We start from the raw sequence: 15,323 nt of genomic DNA on the forward strand, positions 1-15,323 counted from the left end.
AGTTGAGAATTGCATTGATCTGAGTTACCAGATCCAGCCCGGATCCAAGAGCCTCTAGTTCGTTGATATAACCCATCATCCGAAGAGAATGGTCGTGAACTTGTTGGCCCTTGGACATTTGCGCGGTCATGAACTGTTTCAAGACCTTCTGCCGAGTAGAACGATTCTGCTCTTCGTACATTGTCCTAAGACTGTCCAATACGTCTTTAGCAAGTTCGATCTGATCGAACTGCCTCTGAATTGGATTGTCCAAGGAGGCAATGATATAGCAGTGGGCAAGGGAGTTTGTCTCCTCCCATTCTTGGTATTCTCTTCTTCGGGCCTCAGAAGCCCTATCTCCCGGACGATCCGGGGCAAGATTCTTTGCTAGCTTGTCCAATTTCTCAGAGGTTAAGACCAACATAAGGTTCCTATACCAGTTAGCATAGTTTGGGCCCTTCAATTTGTTGTCATCAAGTAGCTTTGCAAATGATCCGTTTGCCATTTTCTGATAAAAAAGCAAACATCAGTCCACGACCTAATTTGATTCATGTTCATTTCATAGATATGGATTTTAATCTACGATCCATTTCCATTTATTCATCTCTGAGATTTCCCTCATTTCTTAGTGACGGAGACTACGGGTTGTCTCTGGAAATGTGGGAAATCACATAGGGTGCATGAAGCCAACTGTTTCAGCTGCATAACCCCACCACCTTTCTGTGAAGGATCATATCCACTCACATATGGGTTTTCCCTTTGGCCTCTGTCAGACAAGGTTTAGAGCCGTTTTCAGGTAAACCTTTCTGTCCAGTGAGTGCTTACCCATCATATTCGTGAACGCCAAGGTACCGTGAGAGAGTTCCCATTTTCTGGTGAAGCCCCTCCCACATCGGTCTATGACGCCCCTATCATCTTATGAAACACTTAGACAAGCCCAACAGAAAATGGATAGCCCATTTTCTGGTGCGTTTCCTCATTACTGAAGGACCCATCTTCGTGCTAATGATGGAAGGCCTTTAGAGAGTTCATCATATGAATCTCCCTATCACATGCACTCATATTATCTGGAGGGAACAGATAATTACGCCCTAGTTCTATCTTTAGGTCAAACCAAAGTGGCTCCCACTGACTTTCGTAAAGCCAGATTTTGGTGGGCCTGAATCGGCTAGGGTTCCGCACGAGACCTCATGATGAGGTGTGGGGCCCACCACTGAGGGAGGTCATCCAATGACCAAAAGGGACACTATGGCAATGATGTGCATTCAGCCATGGTGTGCGAAAGAGCCACTGTCGATTGAGCATGGGCCAAGTACTTATGGCCCATGTACGTAGCACATCACACATCCATACATCACATGCAGGGATAAATTGATCCAATCAATTAATTATCTGTAAAGCCCATTTGAAGCCCATTTTAAATCCATAATATTAACCATTAATATTATCTAGGTATATGGGCCGAACGGTTCAACCCATATAGCTTTATGTGTTAAGTGGGCTTTTAGCAGTTTTAACTATTTAAAACTGGGCTTTTACAGGTTGGGCCGAATTAACCATTTTATTAAATATCAATCCTTAGTCCCATCAGTGGGAAAATTAGGGCTGACTTTCAGCCTTGATTAAAACCTAGATTTGGTCCAAACAGTTTGAACCAATCTTGGTTCGAATGGGTCTAGGGTTTGATTTTTAATTAAATCTTTAATTCAAGAAAATAATCTGAAATTAATTACTGATAAAAGAAAAACAACAATCAGTAAATCAGGGCTGTTCGCACAATCCATCCTGCAAAACAGAGGTTAGATCACAGAATGCAGTTTCACAAACTGCAAATCGCAGATAGCGATTCTCCCATCTGCGCAATCTTCTTCTCTGCGAAATCTCCCTTTTTGCGCTGCCATCTTCGATCCTTAATTAAAATAAATAGAAATCCTACTTCTATTAATAATTACAACAGATCGAATACCTATACATTGAGTCTAGAAAATAAAAAAAATTATTTACAGACCAAATGTAATAAATAAATCAAGAAACTGCAAATCTTGCAAGTTCCCTGCGCAAACTAAGATTTCGATCTCCTCTTGTACGAACAGCCCATAAATCAAGAAAATCATAAAGAACAATTCTAAATAATAATCAGATTTATATATAATTAATTTCAGATTATTCGCCCATTAATTTTGGGAACAAATTTCCCAAAACCCATATCTGCGCAAATCGGGTAGAACACCTTCTGCCCATTTGCGCAGGTTCAGATCTGAAACAAACTGGTTCAAGATTTGAACCATGGCTCTGATACCACTGAAGAGATGAGAGATCCATCCTATGGACGCCCAAAGATTGCGGAATAAGGGGCGAATTTCAAAAATTTATCTCTCCCTTCAACTGGGAATCGTATTCCCTATTTAGAAAAGCATATTTTCAAGGATCAATCTTGGACCATAAACTGAACCAGATCTGAACCAAAAGGAGTGGGAGAAAATTATACCTGATACGGAGAAATACTATCTCCCAATGGAGGTGTTCACGCCCAAGGAAGGATCCAAAATCTGCTCCCACTGAAGATGGCGCAGTGAAGGATGGAGCAGAATCAACAATGTTCTTCAAAAGAACTTGACCCTTCGCAAGAATCAACTAGACGGCTTGTGAGTACAGCTCCAACCAATCTTTTCCCAAAAGATTGAGATCAAGATCAAATCTTGATTGTTCCCAAGAACTGGAGATCGAACTGAAGGAATGGCAATGGCAGGAAGGTGGCGGCAGGAGAGCATTCGCAGTATGCAAGAAATCTCTCAATCTCTCTTTCTTCAAAGAGAAGAATGCTATTGATCATGTAAAAGTCTGCCGCCCCCTTCCCCTTTTATAATCTCAAAGGGATCAGCTCCTAATCAGATTAGGAGTTGCTAATCCAAATCATATTTGGGTTAGAAGTCCCTTAGTGATAAGGGATAATCCTTATCTTATCTGCAGATCAGATCAGCTATCTCCTAATCTAATTAGGAGGTTTCCAGATCTAAATCTCATTTAGATCTTGGACTCTCTGAGTGGATAGGGTCTAAGCCCAATCCTTTAGGTTGACCCACTTCAGAATTCGCCCCCTTTAAATGACTGATCAAATCAGCCTAGTTCGAAATGGGCGTAAGGCCCATGTAAGGTTATGTACTCAAAAAGCCTTCCAAACTACTGCCCAGTTGGGCTTCCTTGTATGGCGTGGGACCCAAGCATTGATCTACACATCAGCCACATGGGTTCAGCCCAGCCTTTGCTACAAGGCCTGGCCGAATGCACTGCTGAAGACAGTGTACCCCCTGAAACCCATCAAATGGGCTCTATGGGCCCAACACTTACACTAAGTTGTCCCTGGGCCAAGCCACCTTGTAACACCCAGGGACTGTGGGCAGATGCAAGATTAGCCCATCAGGTGTTATCCTCAATGGTCTTACACTTAACCTCTCAGCCCATAATGGTCATACACTGCCCGACAAGAGAGGACCTCTCCCTCGGCTGCAAGGAACAGTGTTGCACTCTCCACTCATATGGATCCCGGGAATTAAAACCTTTTGCAAACATTTTAGAAACCATAATATATATACTTTTATATCTCATATAAAATATACTTTGCAAAAAACAAATCTCAACAATTGAAATCGGCTGCCGGCAGTCTTGGTTTCCATCAGTGAGAGTGCATCCCTGATCATTACCTTTGTCCGACAAAGGGGCTGATCCTGTCACTATGATCACCCACTTAGATGAATTCTCGGACTGTCCCAACATACCCAGGTTTTGACCCCTGCTAAGGATCTCACTGATTGGTACATCAAAGATAGCCCAATCCGACACCTAGTGTAGTATCATAATCGAGTCTTGGGGTCGGGTGTAACTTTCCAGTTTTGCCCATCAATCTCCAAGGTCCAGGGCAATACTGGAAATCTGGTCCAGTTCAAAGATTCAATTAATCCTACACTGTATGTGCCTAGGGTCTCACCCTGGCAGCTAAGACAGGCCACCCCAACCGACTTGGTGGCACCACAGTGTCAGCCTTGTCAGGATAGGTCTCCCCAAACCGACCCATTGGCTGTGAACATTCTAAACTAACACGAGTCTCATTAAGTGTCCAGTTTAAGGGTATTACATAGAAACATACCAAGGGAACATGAATCAAATATGTATCTTTATTCATTTACAATAAACTCATAAAGTACATCATTCTGATTGAAGCTAAGGGCATACAAAACTGTCTAACATGAGGATAGTGTACATAGAGAACCTGCCTCAGCCTAGCATTCTCGGGGTGGCAGAAGAGGTCGCTCCTGTTGCACAAGCAAAGCCGAGCTAGATCGATCCGCTCGCGAGCTACCTGCTTCACGGGACCCTCCCTGCAGATCATAACGCAGCTAGAAGGGTAGAGCGACAGGCGGCCAAATACGTCATAATAGACAAACAGCTATACCAAAAATCCTACACACTCCCCTATCTGCGCTGCTTACGACCCTCAGAAGCCGAGCTCATTCTCCGCGACACTCATGAAGGTTTGTGTGGCAGACACTTGGGGGGCAAGGCTCTCGCCTAGAAAGCGCTACGACAGGGTTACTACTAGCCAACGATTAAGGCGGATGCGCTCGAGCTCGTCAAAAGATGCGACAAGTGTTAGAGGCATGCCAATGTCCATCACCAGCCTGCTGTTGCCCTGAAGTATCTCACTAGCCCATGGCCCTTTGCGCAGTGGGGAATCGACATCCTTGGACCATTCCCGCCAGCGACAGGACAAAGGAGATTCTTAGTGGTAGCAGTAAACTACTTCACAAAGTGGGTGGAGGCCGAATCTCTTGCGACGATCACAACCCGAACCGTCCAAAACTTCTTCTAGAAAAGAATAGTGTGCCGCTTCAAACTGCCTCGAGTGCTTATCTCCGATAACGGCAAACAATTTGAAGACATCAAGTTTCAAAGTTGGTGTGGTCAGATGGGGATACAACAGAATTTCACCTCGGTGGCATACCCCCATGCAAATGGACAAGTTGAAGTCACGAACAGGGCCATCCTTCGCGGACTGAAAGCACGCCAAGCCCGAGCTAAAGGTCTATGGGTAGACGAGCTGCCTAGTGTACTATGGGCCTATCGAACCACTATGAAGACCGCCACGGGTGAAACGCCTTTCAACCTCACCTATGGCACGGAGGCAGTGATCCCAGCCGAGATCGAGGTGCCTACGCTACGCCTGGAGGCGTATGATGAAGAGGCAAATGATGACGAGCTGCACACCAACCTCGACCTAGTTGAAGAGGCACGTGACCTTGCATACATCCAGACTACGGCCTACCAACAGAGAGTGGCTCGGTGCTTCGTAAAGCCATGGTGCCTGAGCCTGGTGTCAGTAAGCTCGGACCGAATTGGGAAGGCCCCTATCGAGTAAAGCGGGTGCTCGGGGAAGGTATGTACAAGCTCGAAACCCTAGAAGGGAAACAGGTGCCCCGGGCGTGGAACGTCAGCAACCTAAGGCAGTACTATCTGTAAATTGCCTAACTGGAGAGCGGACCGTAAGTCACTCCCAGAAGTCTAAAGACTAAAAGTGTCGAGCTGCTAAAAGATCTCGACATTGTATAAGTCCCAGTCGCCTCTTTGGCATGGGCAAAATCAAGAAGGGTGGACAACAAGTCGTCCCCAAGACCTAAGGGCTGAGGTACCAAATTGACGAACTCATCATTATATAAGTCCCAGTCGCCTCCTCTTCATGGGTGCCCAAGACCTAGTCACCTCTTCGGCATGGGCATATAAGTCCTAGTCGCCTCTTCGACATAGGCAAAATACCTCTAAATGCCTAAGGCATAGACAGTTCAGGTGCAAGCCCTATGGTGTCTAGCCCTCTTCGACAAATAACAACAGGTTAGACCCGTTAGGGACAACCGACATTTAAATGAGTAATACGTGCGCGAGTTACTCTTACTAGTAGTCTAGTCAGAGAATTCGGAGTAGTCTACACTTAGAAAATTCTTACGGTTGGTTATCCTTACTTATTGCCCAGCTCAATAGCTTGGAAATTCGGGTAACCTATACATTTGCTGCCCAGATCGGAAGTTACTCACACTTAGAATATTTTATACAAAGATTAGACAAAAAAGATGTATTTCATTGACAAAATGATTGTAAGTACAGATAACTTTCTAAGTGACCCGAGCTCAATAGCTTCGGGATGTACATTCATGATTCGAAAAAACATAGAGAAGAAGAGAAAATTCTTAAGCAGGAGGACTGCCAGCCACGTCTGAGGGGTCCAGTACTTTGACCTCGTCATCGCTTTCCTCCTCTGACGAGTTAGGATCCTCGTTTGCCGCGTCTGGAGCCAAGGCCGCCATTGTGATGGTACCGAGGTCAAGACCAGGGAACTTTTGCCAAACTAAATATCTGCAGAGCTTGAACCCAGAGCGGTAGGAGCTTGAACCGTACTCGACTTGGAGAGCGTGGAATTCCGAGGACTCCTTGAAGCTTTCAACGGCCTTAGCTCTCTCCTCTGACCGTGCCTCCTCGATGGCGGTCTCAAGGATCTGAGTTCACTCTTGGACTAGGGCTTCAAGGTTCTCAATATTTCGTTGAATTTGTGCCTTCTTCGCGGTCGTCTTCGCCATCAACTCCTCTTCCCTCGTGGCCAACGCGGAAATCTGCTCCTTGAGTTTGGCATTCTCCTCGGTCAGCGAGGAGATTCGCTCCTCCTGGTCCATAATTAGCTACTTCTGGAACTCAGTTCCCTTCTTCGCCTGAAGTACCTCACCTCGGGCCAAGTCCAGCTCGCGATGGAGCTTCTGTGTCTCTACCTTAGCATCCCGAGCCACCTTCGATTGGATCGCAGACTGGCAAGCCAATGCGTGAAGGGCGGAGTTCACCTATTAAAAGAAGATCGAGGTAAGTAAAAAAAGAGGGAGAGAAGAAAGAAAAAGCGAGGCCAAAGGCAGAATGCTTACCACCATACAATGACCGGCAGCTATTCCTAGGAGCCATTTTGGAAGCATCTCAGCCCACCGCACGACCTCGTTCTGAAAGACCACGTCCGACTCTTCTGCATCGCGAGCACGTGGTTCATAATACTCTCCTCCCCGGTAGCAAGAACGAGCTCTGGCTCGACAGCAGGCCCTACTGGCGCATGTGTATCTTCCAGCCCTTGAGGATGGGCCTCCTCCTCGCATCCCTCCATTGCGACCCCCTCGGGGTCCACAGGTTGGGCCTCTTCCCTTGGGAGTTCGGTGGAAATCGGATCAGCGGCCTGGGCCTCGGTTGCCCCAGACGTCGAAGTCTCCTCCTGACGGGGTCTCTTCGCCGCCTTTCGCTTTTTTCCCTTCCGGGAGATCATCAAAAGGCTTCTTGCATCAACCTCTGGCACCGTAGCTACAAAAAACAGTCAGTTAGTCCAAAAGCTTAAAAGTGGCTTTGAGCAAGTATCTGAGAGGAAACCTACCAAGAAGACTCAGGCCAGCTCGCACCAGTGCCTCCTCGCCCAAGAAGCTCTTCATCTCGAGGCCGAGGTTCCTCTAGGAGTTGATTACCGCCCTGGTCTCTGCATCCAGGATCACCCCGGGGTCCTAAGTAGCCACCCTCCAGTGGGTTGGGAAAGACCACCCTTACGGGTTACGGACGATGAGGTACCGCCTTTTCCAGGCCAAAACCTTGTTCGGGCAGCCGGACAGGATTTTAAATCCAGGCCTGGGGGGAGATGTAATAGCTCTGTCGTACGTCCCCGCGTAGACATGCCAAATTTCGCTTGATCACGTAGATCGAGCTAAAGATATCAAGAGATAAGGGTCGGTTATAGGCATGGAACAAAGAGATGGTGCCAACTATGTTCCGAATAGAGTTCGGATGAAGCTGGTCACTGGTGATGTTGTAGAACTTAATGGCTTCTATCAAAAAGGGGTGAAGAGGGAAGTGCAGCCCTGCCGCGAGCTACTCCTCAAAAACAGCGAGCTCGCTGTGGTCATGATCCTAGGGGTACTGGCCTAGTGGAAGACTGAAGGTTAAGTTGTCGGGAAAGCGATATCGAGACGCTAGGTACAGCAATCTATTCGAAGACAGTTTGGAAGGCCCGAAGTCGTCAGGCTCCCGACCTTGAGAAGAAGTTGGGGCCTCTGACCTGGAGGACGGACCCTCTTCCTGGGCTTCGGTCTCCCCGAGCCGAGGTAGCCCAGCTTCGGGGTCAGAGGTTCCCTCTGTAGACCGATGAGGGAAGGCGCCCTGCGTGGGCTGGTTTCCTCGACATGAACAATGGCACCCTCCTCGCTAACACTATCTATAAGCCTATTTGTGCTAGAACTCGACATAACTGGAAAACAGGAAAAAGCTAAAGAAGGGAGACTCACCGAAAACAAGAGACGAAGTGGGAAGCAGAAAGAAAACTAAGCTGGAGGACTCTGACGCGATTTCAAGAGAGCTCAATCGCAGGATTTGTGGCGAAGAGTGAGTCGCGGACCCTCCTATTTATAGCCACAATGCCCGAAAACTAACGATCGAGATTAAAGCAATCCTACGGCTCCTAGGAAAACCGGCTACGCGACCCCCGAGGGTAAATTCGGTTTAGTGCGTTTTTTGGCATCCACGGAGTTTATAATTCGTGTGACGTCCACGCGTAAACCAGACACAACCTGCATCCTCCTGGTTGAGCCGGGTAGCTGAACAAGTCCGACCCGTGAGTCATATGACTAGCTGCCCGGTACTTGGGTCAAATCCACTTGGCTCGTCATGAACTCCCCGCACCAGGTCAGCACCCCTGGCCTGGGGAGTGGGGGGCAATTGATGTAGGGTGATTTGGCCCGACCTAGTAATAGGGGGACACATGGACACAACCTAACTGACAGAACGAAAACTCATCCCGATGTACCCAAGTCTGAAATGGACCAAGCTCGGATAACCAAACCACCTCGGGACAAGCCCACCTTGGAAGCGAATCCACCTCAGGACAGGTTTCACTTCGGGGCATGATTGCGTCAGGATCAATTCGGTTACTAGGCACCTCGGCATTCATACCAGATCAGACCTAGGGGGCATTAGTTCGAGTACTATTGACCGACCTCCACGTGATAACCCCGAAGATCTCGTCACTGGATTCCACGCCTTGTAACAGCTGGTCTTATCTCCTCCGACCGATTCGGACGACAGCGATATGCCTTATCGGCTGGCGCCATTATCTCCTATTAATTCGGTAACGGGCCTCATCATGGCAGGAATCACAGAACCACTCCGAATAACCCACGAGGACTCCAGTATATAAAGTCCCCAACCTTTCGGGGGCAGAGGTACGCACAACTATTGCTTACTAGCCTTCTTGCATTCTAATTGCTCTCAGCTCGCACATTACTGACTTAAGCATTGGAGCGACCTCGCCAGATAAGCACCTCTGGGTTCTCTGATTCTCTTTGTGTAGATCTCCACGTTCGTCATCTACTGGAAGCCAAATCATCTACTGGAAGCCAAGTCACCTCCAGCTAGGAGCAGCATGATTGTCCACCATCAGGACTAAATCTAGTCCAATTGACACCCCTACGTATTGATACTATGAACCTTGATTGGAAGTATTTTTAACACTTGTCCTTTAACAATACCTACATCTTATATATTCTTGAAAAAGATTAAAATCAAATCAACTTTTGATTTATTGTGTGATCACTTACAATGTTGCGCCTATTAGATCCGGACTCGAGAAATTCTTTTATTATAACTTAGCGTAAATTTCTTAAACTATCCTTATCATTTAATTAATTGACTAAGTGTATCCTTACTGTTTGAAAATTGATTAATACTACCCCTACTGTTTCTAACAATTGACTAATTCTTCCCCTGTTGTTAACATCCGTTAATGCTTCTTACAATTTTTGCACATGTGACCCCATGTCACATAAAATTTTTTGAAAACCCAATATTACCCTTGTCCCCTCAGGCTTGAACCCCCACTCTCTCCATTGTCAGACTTTCCCCTCCACCTCACTCTCTGGTTTCTCTCCTCTTTTTCTGCCTGTCGGAGAATCTACCGTTTGCTGCCGCTATGACGTCTAACTCGAGTTTAGGAGTTTGAAGACTATGCTGCACAATAATCCAAAATGCAAAAAATAGATGAGGGAAGGGGTGGGAAAAAAGATCGGGAAGATGAGGGAGAGAGGGGAAGAAAGAGAGAGAGAGGGAGAAAGAGGTCGGTATTGAAAGTGAGAGCAAGAAGGCAATATGCCCGTGTTCAGATCCGTCGCTGCAATGAGTTGCAGCGGCGGCAGCGATGACCCCCTTCAAACGAAAACAGAGGAGTGCTGCTACAACTTCCGCTCCACTCTGCTGCAACTTCCGTCTGAAACCGGTCTACAACCTGTAACGACGAATGCTACTCCGAAGTCATCCATAGAATATCCAGGGCCTATGGATCCAAAGCCTATTCCTAATCCAGGTCCGTGACTGAAGTCAGAGCCTATTCCTTTTCAATTTACAGACAAACGATGCTGAAGGGGAAAAGAAGATTCAACGAATGATTGTTACCGCTATTTATCTATCATATTATCATATTCAGAGTTACCACTAGCTATTTGATACCCCCAATAGCTGCTCTTAATAAAAACGAAAAGAGTTTGAGTCCACTGCATATCATTCCACTGATATTTGTAGCTTTTTTCAAATGGGATGAGAGAATAATAGCAGCGACATGTAACACTGAGAATCAATGTCTTTGGTGAGAATTGCTGTATCAGTATGAAAATATAGAAACAAAGGTAGATAAAGTAACCTCACCAGAATACCTTTTCTCTTTCCCGGACAGAGGAAGCTGCACTCTTGGAGCTTCCTGAATTTCATGTATAGCAATACACTGATAACAACCACAGCCCCTACCTTGTTGGATGTGCTGATGGCTGCTGACAAATTTCAAGTTGCTTCATGACACCAGAATCAGCCTTGCTTTATCTGGAGCTTAGGTTTGCTTACCACTATGCTGAGGGCTTGTGGCAGTCCATTTTAATTAGACTGCAATTCCCCACGCCACACATTTTTCCTTTTTTTCTTTATTGATTGTCATAGGAAATCTAAACTAAATAGAAATTTCTCACGCCACACATTTTCCTTTTTTCTATAGAACTTTACCGCACCATACATTTTCCCTTTTTCTCCCTATTGATGGTCATTGGAAACCTAATCTGAATAGTACTTTGCAAATAAGACAACTTTGCAAGTCTGACACTTGCAAATAAGACAACTTTTCTTTTCAGTGGATTAGAAACAAGTTTTACAAGATTAAAACAAATGGAAAAATACGGAGAGGCCCAATGCAGATTCTTGATTTCTATTATAGAGTCATAAATATTCAAAATGTCAAAAACTCCCATCTATGCTTCTTGTGAATTCGCATCAATTCCAAGCTGACACCCACTCCAATTATATTTTGGGTTTAAAAATTCTGACTCTAGGCTGAACCATTATTCTCCCTGAAGAAAAGCAAAGGTATTTTCTTCATCTTTAGTAATCGTAGGATCAACTTTTGAAATAATTTCTATTTTTTTTTTAATTATTTGATGTGTTATTTATGTATTATTGATTTCTATTTAATAATATCTTAGAAAAAAAATATTGAAGACAAGAAAGAGATCTTCATCTTTTATAACAGTACAATTGAAGTTTAGAAAAAACTGCAATCAAAATTTGCAAAATCTTCAAGAAAGTGAGGTTTCCCTCTAAAAAATAATTTAGTTAACAGAGGGTTAATGTTTGTTGAACATTTATTGGGAGGTTAGACAGATAGGGACAGGTGGCCTGATTTGAGTGGGTTAGTAGAGAGGAGGGGAGGAAGAGGTTAGCAGGAAATCCGAATTGACAAACAAGCATCTTCCTCCTCTTTATCAGGATCACCTCCTAACAAAATATGTTCAAACACCCTATCACTACATCTAACATTACACATCTCATACATGGCAGGTCCCACTTTTATGGTGGGCCCTAGTTTCCTAACAAGATGTACGGTGTCGGATCAAGTGGACAGGGGTTGGAACTTGTTTTGTTGGTAGGTGATCCCAACTCATATATACGTGTTTTTTCAAATGAAGAGAGGAACCCAAATCTCTTTCCCCATTGAAAGATGAAGAAGAATAAGAAAGCGACAACAACAACAATTTCTCATTGGTTTGAATCTGTCATTCGATTCTGTTGATTGACTAGGTTAGTGTTTTCCGTCCTTGTTATTATGGATTAGTTTTACAAAATACTTATTCCTATGGAATTTAGTTAATTTTTTATTTTTTATTTTTTGCAGCGAGGAACCGAGGATTTATTTTAGGCCCCGTTTGGTTCGCAGGAATAGGGATCTAGAATCGGATTCGGAATGGGTTACTCCAATTCCTACCATTTGGTTAGGTGGAATTGGAATCCCATTCCCTTTCTTGTTGGAATGACACATTCCCCCATTTGAGGGAATGGTCATTCCTTGCCCCTTGGGAATGAAATCTCGTTCCTACTGATTCCAATTCCCACTCACATTCCTATTTGAACCAAACAGACTATAGGAATAAATCATTCCGATTCCGACTACAAACCAAATGAACCATTAATTGTTTTTTGTACCAGCAGCAGCTTTGAGATTGCAATCGCACCACAGCGGCACAACCCCCTATTACTTACTAGCCTTTTTCCCTTTAACTATCGAGCTTTAGATATTATCATGGTCCTCACGTTGAGTCCAATGGCACATTTGAAAGCATTGAAAAGTAGGTATTTCCTCCCTAAGGATGACTTACATGGATGTACCTGGTTTGTTAAAGTCTGATATTCATCTGGTAAGCATTTCTTCTATCCCGGATAGTTCCAGTAAAGGGATCAGAGATCCATCACATGGACGCCCACAAGTTGCAGAATAGGGTGGGAGAATTTCAAAAATTTCTCTCCCTTCAACTGGGAATCGTATTCCCTATTTTAGAAAAATCATATTTTTCAAGGATCAATCTTGAACCATGAATCGAACCAGATTTGAAACGAAATACTAGGAGAGGGATATACCTGATACAAAGAAATAATATCTCTCAATGGAGGTGTTTACGCCCAAAGAAGATCACCAAAGATGGCTCCCACTGAAGATGACACTGTGGATGGAGGAGCAGAATCAGCAGGGTCCGTCCCACAAACCAAATTCTTCAGCAAGAATCCAATGGAGGTAGTGAGCACAACTTCCTATCAGCCTTTTAGCAAAGACTGATGTCAAGATCCAATCCTGACCACTCCTACAATGTTGGAGAATGAACTGGCAGTATGGCGGTGGCAGGAAGGGATCACAGGGAGAAGGCGCAGTCACACTGTGTATTCTTCTCTCTGTGATTCGAGATCTAGTATCTCTGAAATTTCTGGGATGGTGCTGATGGTTCGCCCCCTCCTGCTTTTATAGGCTTAAAGAGATCAGCTCATGATCCTATCAGGAGTTTCCTAATTTAGATCATTATCTGAATTTGGACTCTCTTTAAGTGATAAGGATAAGACCCTTATCTTATCTGCAGATTAGATCAGCCTTCTCCTAATCTTATCAGGAGGTTTCCAGATCTGAATTCAGATCTGGTCTCTCTGAGTTGATAGGGTAGGACTCTATCCTATCTGCTGATTTAATCCCAGATCTGCTCCCTCTATTTAACTAATTATAACAGGCCAGTACGAAATGGGCTTTAAGCCCAAAAAGTCTATGTGCTCAAACTACTTCCAAACTACTGCCCGGTTGGGTTTCTTTGTATGGTGTGGGACCCAAGCATTGATCTACACATCAGCCACATGGGTTCGGCTCAGCATTTGTTACAAGGCCTGGCTGAATACACTGTTGTGGACAGTGCACCCCCTGAAACCCATCACATGGGCTTCTATTGGGCCCAACACTTACATTAAGTGGTCCTTGGGCTAAGCCACCTTATAAAAACCCAGGGACTGTGGGCAGATGCAAGATTAGCCCATCAGGTATTACCCTCAGTGGCCTTACACTTAACCTCTCAGCCCATAATAATCAAACACTGCCCGACAAGAGAGGACCTCTCCCTCGACTGCAAGGAACAGTGTTGCACTCTCTGCTTATATGGATCCCGGGAATTAAAACCTTTTGCAAATATTTTAAAAACCGTAATATATATACTTTTATACCTCATATAAAATATATTTTGCAAAACAAATCTCAACGATTGAAATCGGCTTCCGGCAGTCTTGGTTTCCATTAGAGAGAGTGCATCCCCGATCATTACCTTTGTCCAACAAAGGGGCTGATCCTGTCACTATGATCACCCACTCAGATGAATTCACAGACTGTCCCAACATACCCAGGTTTTGACCCCCAAGGATCTCACTGATTGGCATATCAAAGAAAACCCAATCCGACACCTAGTGCAGTATCATAATCGAGTATAGGGGTTAGGTGTAACTTTCCAGTTTTGCCCATTAATCTCCAAGGTCCAGGGCAATACTAGAAATCTGGTCTGGTTCAAAGATTCAATTAATCCTACACTGCATGTGCCTTGGGTTTCACCCTGGCGGCTGAGACAGGCCACCCCAACCGACTTGGTAGCACATCAGTGTCAGCCTTATCAGGATAGGTCTCCCTAGACCGACCCACCGGCTGTGAACATTTTAAACTAACACGGGTCTCATTAAGTGTCTAGTTTAAGGGTATAACACTGAAACAAACCACAAGAACATGAATCAAACATGCACTTTATTCATTTACAATAAATGTCAAAAGTACATCATTCTGATTGAAGCTAAAGGCATACAAAGACTGTCTAACAACTCCCACTTGCACTTAGGTCCAATCTGGTACAAGTCGGAGTCCCATGCTTTCCACATATTTCTCAAACACTTTTTGTGATAGTGGTTTTGTCAATGGGTCTGCTACATTTTCCGCTGACGCTATCTTCTGAATCAGGACGTCCCCTCTACCAACAATCTCCCACAATACGTGGTACTTCCTCTCGATGTGTTTTGACTTCGAGTGGGATCGTGTTTCCTTAGCCTAAGCAATTGCTCCATTGTTGTGTAACAACAATGGGATGGGAGATGTGCTGGATGGAACTACTCTCAACTCATGAACGAACTTCTTCATTCACATGACTTCTTTGGTAGCCTCGCTTGCGGCAATGTATTCGGCTTCGGTTCTGGAGTCTGCGGTGGACCCCTATTTGCTACTTTTCTAGCAAACAGCACATGATCCTATCGTGAAAACATATCTAGATGTAGACTTTCTATCATCTGGATCCGACTGAAATCGACATCAATATACCCTTGGATCTGTAGTGAACTACCATCGAATACCAGACAAAACTCTTTCGTCCTTCGTAGGTATTTGAGTATATTTTTCACAGTGGTCCAGTGCTCCT

At 44.8% G+C, this 15,323-nt stretch overlaps 1 long non-coding RNA gene across 1 annotated transcript; it reads right to left on the reverse strand.

The window, feature by feature from the left end:
• Positions 1 to 6,089: 6,089 nt before the first annotated feature.
• On the reverse strand, positions 6,090 to 10,984 carry LOC148803960 (uncharacterized). The gene is made up of 3 exons (XR_016080346.1): positions 7,427 to 10,984; positions 6,936 to 7,356; positions 6,090 to 6,857 (listed from the first exon to the last, which is right to left on the reverse strand). It is a non-coding gene; the product is annotated as an uncharacterized LOC148803960 (long non-coding RNA).
• Positions 10,985 to 15,323: the final 4,339 nt, after the last annotated feature.

The sequence above is a fragment of the Nelumbo nucifera genome, chromosome 1 (assembly GCF_055504915.1).
Source record: "Nelumbo nucifera cultivar China Antique chromosome 1, China Antique-T2T, whole genome shotgun sequence".
Lineage (NCBI taxonomy): Eukaryota > Viridiplantae > Streptophyta > Magnoliopsida > Proteales > Nelumbonaceae > Nelumbo > Nelumbo nucifera.